A 9200-nucleotide genomic window follows, 5' to 3' on the forward strand; every position below is an offset into this window, starting at 1 on the left:
CGGCTCCTTAAATAGCACCCGGAGCCGGCACCGGGCACCGAGTGGGCTACAGTGACAGCCGGCGGCGGAGCGGCCGGGCCTGCTGAAGAGGTGAGTCACCTGACGTGCGAATCCGTGCCTGTCCCCGCTGCGGCGTCCTGGGCTCCGCTGAGGCGCGGGGCTCAGGTGAACCCTCAGGGCCGAGCCCCGAAGGTGGCTGCCGCGGCGGCGAAAGGACCAGAACCGCCCCTGGCTCCCGGAGACCTGCCGCTTTTCCGGCCTCGGATGTGCGGCCCGGCTTCCCCTCGCAGCTGGAGGCCTCCAGGCCGCGGAGCGGCTTCCTGTGGCGGAGCTGGGATGCGGGCGCCTAGCTGGTGCGCGGTGGGGTCCCGATGTCGCATGCCGCGGGATCGGCTCCTTTTTTGTGTGGCGGCGGGGACCGGCCTGGGCAAACTGAGATTCGGGTGCAGGCGGCCAGTCCCGGGCAGCTGGGTCGCGCGGTCTCGCAATGCTGCGGGGCGCGGGCAGGAGGGTCCAAGGCGGCCCTGAAGCCGGCTGCAGTGCGGGGACCTTCTCACGGTGTCGCGGGAGGAGCGCCGCAGCCCCCGCACCCGGCGGGGGAGGAAGGAGTCATTGATTGAGCGGCACTGGCGTTTTTTGAAATTGGGAAGCGGAGATGATGTCTGTCACCTTGCGGCGCGGGCGGAGAGTGGCGGCGGCGACTTGGGCAAACACGTGGGCTGGAATCTTAGAGACAGACTCCCTACCCCCTGGATGCATCCCAAGGCTTGCAGACCCCTCCCCACTCTGCCCAATTTCAAGGTTATGGAGCTTAAAAGAATGACATCGAAGTGTGCTCTAGTGCCCTGGTTAGGACTTTTAAGCGTCCCGGGGTGCAGGTGGATCTAAGGTACCCCCACTAGCGCCACTCTTCCTTTTATTGATTGAACTTGGAAAGAAACTGGTGAAATCTCGCAGTTCCCGACACATATTTCACAATTTAACCTGGATTATCCCAAAGAAAACAATTATTGGCTTAACGCAAGCAAAAAAAAAAAAAAAAAATCAACCAAAAACTTCTGGTTAATTCTGAGTTTTTTTTTTTTTTAGACCAGGTGGACATGGCAGATTAGATTGGCTGAAACTTAAAAGTTTGAATTGAAGGTCTGTGCTGGGCAGGCTTGAGGAGGTGTGGCTTTTAAGGACAGTTGTTCACCATGAGTGTGGAGCCACACAGGGGAAAACAAACAGGACCAGGTCTTGGGAGACAGTCTTTCTCATACTCCTTATTTATGAAAAGACTGCATTCGAGTAAAATCTTAAAACGGGCTAAAATTCTGTACCTAGAAAAAGAATATCATTAACAGCTACACACTCTGTACCCTCCTTCCCCTTTAAAGTAATAAGACATTTTAAAAACTTGCTTCTGTCTCCTAAATTTACTGTAAATATAGAATGACTTCTTATAAAAGCAGTTACCTTCCCCAAGCAGTTATAAGCATTTTGACATCTTTCCTTCCTGTCTCTGTTGTTCCTATTTTGGCAGTATTTTCTATTATTATTCCAGGCAGCCTGACTAAAAAGAAATCTGAGCTTTTAAATTTTTCATGCTTAAGTAGATATAGGTGACAGATGAAGGCGGGGACGCTACGATCTGGGTAGAGTTTTCATAGCTACCTCTACTTGTGAGTAGTGAGGTTCAGGATAAGTCAGAGGGCACTCACCGGCTGCCGTGTCATGCTTAGTGTGTAGGTCTCCCTACTTCTTTACTTTGGATGTAGCTGCTTTGTGGAAAATAATTGTATGTTTGGGGAGGGCCTTGAGAAAACATTGGGTTGTCTTGTCATTATAACTGGGTGTTTTTCCTCCTCTCTGCATTCTAGTTTACTTCGCTGAAAAGAACAAACCTATAGGAATACTAGTAATTTCTAGGTGTTTATGCTCCACAACCTTAGGAAAGTGTTTAGTTTTTAAGGTCAGTTGCATTTATTGAGCAAGTTAACTGTTTAAAACAGATGCCTGTTATTCCTTTGCATTTATTGTCTGTTATAACCAAACTCTGTTTAAGTTAGAACCCATAAACAGTGTTTTATGGACAGTCTGGTTTGGATGATGTAATGCATAAGGCTCCCCTGCGACAAAATAGAAAAGAATTTCCTTTAAAGCAGCTCAGAGCTGTTAGTGTCCTAAAGCCTCTCTAAGCCCTAGTCTCTGACAGGCAGTAGTCGGTCAGGAGGCAGATTAATGTGCCAGAGTTTGTACTGAAGGTCATCGGTCCAGGTTGGTAGCAGACAAACACACACAGGTCATAAGTGCCTGTGACACACATGCTCGGAGAGGAATTCTCAGTGAACACAGTCCCTCTGAAGCTGCCAGTGGTATGTGTTGATATGTCAAGGGGGCTCCTGAGAACGTTTTTTTTTTTTTTTTGAGACAGAGTCTCACTTTGTCTCCCTTGGTAGAGTGCTATGGTGTCATAGCTCACAGCAACCTCAAACTCATCGGCTCAAGTGATTCTCTTATCTCAGCCTCTTTTGCCTACAGGCACCTGTCACAACACCCAGCTAATTTTTAGAAACGTCTCAATTTTGCTCAGGCTAGCCTTGAACCCGTGAACTTAGGCAATCCACCCATCTTGGCCTCCCAGAGTGGTAGGATTACAGGCGTCAGCTACTGCGGCCTTGAGAACTTCTAAAGAAGCACATGCCCTGGAGTGGTTAGCCTGACTGGAAACTAGAGGCAGTTTTCCCAGTGTCTTCAGAGGCACCTCTGAGATAGTTGTTTTACATCAAATGCTGAATGATAACTCTTTAAGAAATTTTATTTGTGTAAGGTTGGGGTGATACATAATAGTGACAAGAGGAAACCATCACATAATCCAAGTTATGTTCACTTTTACGCATTCTACATCTTGTCAGTTTCAAGTTCTTGACTGTGTTGGAAACAACACAGTTATCTGTTCAGTTGAAACCTTTGAGGAATCAAGAGGGGAGGGTGAGATACAGTGGGGTTATCCTTGAAGTCTGGCTGGCTTGGAGGGTATCCCTTTTGGACAGAAACCACCCAAGTGGAGATGACTGGGGGCCTGCTCTTCTGTGCTTCCTGCCTCAAAAAGGTACATTCATCTGGAGGTGAGCGTCTCATCCCCTGAACATAAAACTTCAAACTCGGTGGCTCCACTAGATACCTGGGCTAATTCTTTTCATTAATTTAAGTTTTAAACAAAATTTGAAAGCTATCTAATAACTAAATCAAAACCATTTGCCCCAGAAAAGCTGTATTTATTTTTTTGCATTATAAAAGTAATATATACGTATTGTAGAAAATTTGGGAAATACAAAAACAAAAATTTCACCATATTTCCTTCTAGAGTAGTAATTCTCAACCTTCCTAGTGCTGCGACCCTTTATATAGTTCCTCATGTTGTGGTGACCCCCAACCATAAAATTATTTTCGTTGCTACTTCATAACTAATTTTGCTACTATTATGAATCATAATGTAAATATCTGATATGCAGGATAGTCTTAGGTGACCCCTGTGAAAGGGTCGTTCAACCCCCAAAGGGGTTGCGACCCGCGGGTTGAGAACTGCTGTTCTAGTATTTTCTTTCTAAATAAATTAAAAAGGAATTTTATTTATTTATTTTATTTATTTATTTATTTATTGAGACAGAGCCTCAAGCTATCCCCCTGGGTAGAGTACCATGGCATCACAGCTCACAACAACCTCTAACTCCTGGGCTCAAGCAAGTCTCCTGCCTCAGCCTCCCAAGTAGCTGGGACCACAGGCACCCGCTACAACGCCCGGCTATTTTTTGGTTGGCAGCCATCATTGTTGTTTGGCAGGCCAGGCTGGATTCAAACTTACCACCTTAGGTGTATGTGGCTGGCGCCTTAGCCACTTGAGCCATAGGCGCCGAGCCTAAAAAGAAATTTAAGCATACATTGTACATTGAAGATAAAGGTTTGACAATTTAACTTTGGTTGCCACAGTGTGAACTTTTTAGAGTGTGTGAAATATTGTTAACATTCCCTTAAAAAAAAAAAAGTTTTGAAGCTGACTGTATTATGTGTGAACAGGCTACGCTGCCCTTTAGTTACTTCTTCCTGTTGCTGGAAATTTAGGTACAACTGTTTTTTTCAGAAGTTTATCAAGCTGTGTTAATCTACTTCAGTGTATCTTTTTTAGTTGTTAAATTAGAGCGTGTTTGGCTTTAAATCTCTTGAAATTGACAATGACATAAATTATTTTTATTAACAATAGGGTTTTAATGAATTCTGTGTTCAGCTCCATATGCTGGAGGTGGTGGGTTCAAACGCAGCCCTGGCCAAAATGCAAAAAAAAAATGAGGGATTTTATGGTTTGAAAAGATACATTGAAAGAAAGGAGGGCACCAAAGGAGGAAACATGACTTGCTTTTTAAGACATTTCCTCATTTGGGGAGGGACTTCTGGTAAATGTATGCTCTATCCATTAGTACAGTTTTGGCTGTTGTAAAGATTGGCATTTTCTCAGGATTGTTATGGAAATAGCCACATAATACTGAAATATCCTGCATGCTATTTCTCCCTTCATTAAGCAGGGTCAGAGGAAGGTATTACAGAAGCTGGTGCCTTTAGGTATTATTGGCCAGGAAGCAGAGCTGTGGTGGCTGACAGGTGGTGGCCGTAGCCTGGAATGGCCAGGTGGTCCCTGTTCTGGTGCTTCCCATGTCTTAACTCATTAATCCCCCAACAACCCTGAAATGTGGGTGCTGCTACTGCCCATCTTATACAAACGATAGAGGAACAGGCTTGGCACCTGTGGCTCAAGAGGCTAAGGCGCCAGCCACATACACCTGAGCTGGCGGGTTCAAATCCAGCCTGGGGCCGCCAAACAACAATGACAGCTGCAACCAAAAAAAGTAGCTGGACATTGTGGCAGGTGCCTGTAGTCCCAGCTACTTGGGAGACTGAGGCAGGAAAATCTCTTGAGCCCAGGAGTTGGAGGTTGCTGCCACAGCATTCTACCCAGACATGGGTAGACAACTTGAGGCTCTGTCTCAAAAAAAAAAAAAAAAAGATAGAGGAACAGGTGAAGAGATTAAGTGGCTCACATCAGGATTTGAACTTACGTAGTCTGCCTTCAGGGCTTGTACTGGTAATTACTCTGCTCTACCATCTCTCCAGAGCTAGAAGGGTTCTCAGTTCATAGGCCTGGACAATTCTAGATTATCTAGGAGGCAGCAAGACAGGCAGAGCTGGGCCCCTTTTGACATTCCCCCACTTCATTCATGCTGTGCCTCAAATCAGGAGACAAAGGATCTGACTCAGTTTGGTTCAAGCAGTGATAAGGTCTCTTGCTACACAGCTGTGACTTTCTAGAGCAGTGGTTCTCAACCTGTGGAGATGCAACCCATTTTTAACAATGAAATACACTGTGGCATTAGGAAGGTTTAGAACCACTGTTCTAGAGTTAGAAATAAAAGCCTTTGCCTGCCCTGGAAGCTTTTCTTATAAGACTGAACTATTGAGACTCAACACATCAAGTGTTCGGGAGGAAAAGTGCTGGCTCTGGTGGTAGCAGCCTCAGCAGAAATGGTGGTGCGGCACTCACCTTTGTAGGAGATTGGCTTCACCACCACACATACCTTTGCTCCCTGCCGTGTATCTTGGGTTTTTTTTTTTTTTAACCAGAAACGGATCTCATCATTTTCTAGATCATGTTGGAAAACTTGACAAGAGACTAGAACTATGAATTCTCAGCATTTGAAGGGACAGTAGCATTGTCTAGTGGTGAGAGGCTGTTTTCCCAGTGAAGTTTTAGGCAGAACCCCAAGTTGTGAACTGCATAAAAGCGGGGCTGCTGTGGTTAAGGTGCTTTCCTAAGCCTCGTTTCACCTCCGAGGCCCGTTAGAACAGCTCTGAGCTTCCAGAAACACTGAAGTGAACCTGCTCATTTTACCCAATGCAGTGACAGTTCAGAGAAAGGAGGTGACTTCACCAAGGTTGCACAACCCACCTTCCCCTCTGGCCACGCACACAGTAGAATTTGTTCCTGGTTAAGGAATGGCTGGACCTCGGTATTATCCTTGATTTTTGCCCTGAAATTCACTCAGTCAGCAGGTTCTGCTTATTCTGACCTATTATCTGTCCAGTATGGCCCAGTTTCACCCATATCTTCCTTACATTCTCAGTGTTACCACCTTGAGCCAGCATCTGTCACCTCCAGTTTAGATAGTAAATGCCTATTGTGGGTGTCTACAGCTTGGTTCTAACCTGCTGTGTCCCTTGCCTTTTCCAAACTACCACGCATGGAAAGCACCCTGCAGTGGCACAGGAGTCATGGGTCTCCCACCACTTACATGAGTGCTCTCGTCTTCCTGCTGACCTTCTCATGTCTGGGAGGGCCTCTAGCTCCTGCATGCCCATCTCAGCGTACCTGTCAGGAATGCTACTCCTTACCCCAGAGAGCTCTGCTCCTCAGAGAGTCCTAAGGCCACAATCCCTTTCCTCAGACTCCACAGCCTTCATAGGAACCCCAGGCTCACTGTCAGTCAGCTGTTTGCACCCCGGCCATGCTGGTGGTTAAAATGAAATACTCCGCTACTGGTTAGCAAAGCTGCTGCCCCAAATGCCCTACCCCTAAAACCCCAGCAAGGGACCTTTTGAACCTGTCACTGTGTGTTGGCCTGTGTCTCTGTCTTTTCTGATGGGTCGGTGACTGGCCATACTGGTTGTTAAATATTTTGACTAGTGTCCTTGCCTCTGTCGTGCACGTGCCTTTTCACTGTGTGCATCTTGCTTTCTCAGGTGAACGCTGCAGCTACCCTCTGGGCTTGGGCATGTAAGGAGACCTAGTCATCGTCATTTCTGTGTTTTTGGCAGCACATAACATAGGGCCTTACTGCTATACGTGCATAAGATTATCCGATGACTGAGATCAGGAGATGTCCAGATGGTCAGGTGGCCCGGGGTAGGGGCACACAGCAAGAACAGACATGATAATATTCCCAGTTTATTTGCCCTGACACTGTGCAAGGCTTAGATCTTACAGCCATGATCAAGACACTGAAAATCTCTAGGCCAAAACCTGTGCTTTCCTTGGGGTGAACCCTGAGTGTGGGAGGGAGCATGTCTTAGGTATTTCTTTCAGTGTAGTTTCAGTTACAAGAAGCAGGTGGCTGTGAGCTTTGCAGGATGTGGGAGGGAAGAAGATTAGTGTCAAGTCCCAGGTAATCTTACATAACTGTACTATAGTCTTTATAGGCTTCCTTTACCTGATATTCCTGCTTTAAAATCGTCTCTTATTTCTGTGCTACTAGTAAGTGGTCAAATAGCTCTTTGTTCCTTCTCTAGGACAATTACATTGTGCCTTGGGCAGGATTCTGAGGTGTCTGCAAACATTGTAACCTAATCTGTGTACCCTCGTATTAACCTGAAATTTGAAAGAAAAAAAAAAAGACTCGGCTTGGCACCTGTAGCTCAGCAGCTAGGGCACCGGCCACATATACTGGAGATGAAGGGTTCGAATCCAGCTCAGGCCTGCCAAACAGTAATGACAACTACAACCAAAAAATAGCAGGCGTTGTAGTGGGCACCTATAGTCCCAGCTACTTGGGAGGCTGAGGTGAGAGAATTGCTTAAGCCCATGAGTTTGAAGTTGCTGTGATCTGTGATGCCATGGCACTCTTACTGAGGGCAACATAGGGAGACTCTGTCTCAGGAAAAAAGAAAGACTCCGGGTGTCCCAGAATGTGGGACCTTGTCTATCAAGCAGTCTGCCCTGCAGCAGACTGGGTTCCAGAAGGTATGCCCGGACTCACCATGGACTGTGCAGACAAGTGCCAGTCTCTGGTTTTCTGTCTTGATGTGATTTCGAGATAAGTTGCACCGATGCCGGGACCTCTCTGGAGTTCAGGCAAGGTGAAGAGCCTTACTTATAGCCCTTGGGGTTTAGGGTGAAGCTGTGGGTCCAGGACAGATCTTCTCAGAAGAGGACAGCCCTGTGCCTCATGTCGTTCATCACTTTGACTCTCCTTCCTCCAGAACAGACATCCCTGTCCACTTGACCTCTACGCAGGGGCCAGTAATGGTTATTTGCAGTGTCCTCTGAAGAGTTAGGTTAAATTTAGGGTGTGTTTTGCCTTTGGTCCCCAAACCAGACAATGTAGAATCCTCATTAGGATAGGTATCTTATTTATTTTCTTTTTTATTCACTTTTGTGTCACCTGAGGCTAGAGCTGTGCTTGGCATGTCGTGGATCTTACAAACTGTATATATGAACTTCTTTTTTTCCTTCAAAATAGGGTCTTGCTTTGTCACCCAGGCCAGAGTGCAGTGGTGTGATCATAGCTCACAGCAACCTTAAACTCTTGAGCCTGAAGCAATTTGCATGCCTCAGTCTCCTGGGACTACCAGTGCTCACCAGGACGCCTGGCTGATTTTTAAAAATTTCTGTAGTGATGAGGTCTCACTAAGTTGCTCGAGCTGGTCTCGAATTCCTAGCATCAAGCAGTCCTACCTCTTCGATTTCCCAGAGCACTGGGATTGGAGGCATGAGCCACCACCTAGTTCTTGCATGACAATTAAATATCATACTAAGTTTGATGCTTGAAGTCAGTATTGAAATTGGCTTCTTTGAGGCATTTGGCAGGATGCAGTGTATGTTTCACAGCCCTGCAAGTGACTTTCTAAAACTGTAGAATCACAGAACTCTCGGGGTCTTTACAAGTGTCACCTGGATGGCAGGATGTTTGAGGTGTACTTGGAAATCATTTTTTATTTTTATTTATTTATTTATTTGAGACAGAGTCTCACTCTATAGCCCTTGGTAGAGTGCTGTGGAGTCACAGCTCACAGCAACCTCCAGCTCTTGGGTTTAGGCGATTCTCTTGCCTCAGCCACCCAAGTAGCTGGGACCACAGGTGCCCGCCACAACGCCTGGCTATTTTTTGTTGCAGTTTGGCAGGGGCTGGGTTTGAACCTGCCAACCTCTCTATATGGGGCCAGCAGCCTACTCACGGAGCCACAGGCACCTCCCTGAAATCATTTTTTAAGAATGGATATAATGAAACAATATTAGCAAGCTGTTGATCAAAACATAAATAATGGAGACCCAAACTAGTGTCACCTATCCCAAGCAAGTGCTGGCTAAACAGGATGGTCTCTGTTTCTCTCTTCTCTCTTTTAAATAGTGGGTCATAATTCTATAATCTACAACTTTTTTTTTCTTTTCTTTT

General features: G+C 46.2%; 1 protein-coding gene across 4 annotated transcripts in view; it reads left to right on the forward strand.

Annotated features, from left to right (window-relative positions):
• ACSL1 (acyl-CoA synthetase long chain family member 1) overlaps positions 1 to 9200 on the forward strand; it is a 71677-nt gene that overhangs the window by 593 nt on the left and 61884 nt on the right. For 3 of the 4 annotated variants that reach the window (XM_023514878.1, XM_003792781.3, XM_012806971.2), the window contains exon 1: positions 1 to 90. The exons of the other annotated variant lie outside the window; for it this stretch is intronic. The gene's annotated coding sequence lies outside the window, so the exon portion shown is untranslated. The remainder of the gene's footprint in view (positions 91 to 9200) is intronic. 4 annotated transcript variants of the gene reach the window in all.

The sequence above is a fragment of the Otolemur garnettii genome, unplaced genomic scaffold (genome assembly GCF_000181295.1).
Source record: "Otolemur garnettii isolate 467f Iridium unplaced genomic scaffold, OtoGar3 scaffold00061, whole genome shotgun sequence".
Taxonomy (NCBI): domain Eukaryota; kingdom Metazoa; phylum Chordata; class Mammalia; order Primates; family Galagidae; genus Otolemur; species Otolemur garnettii.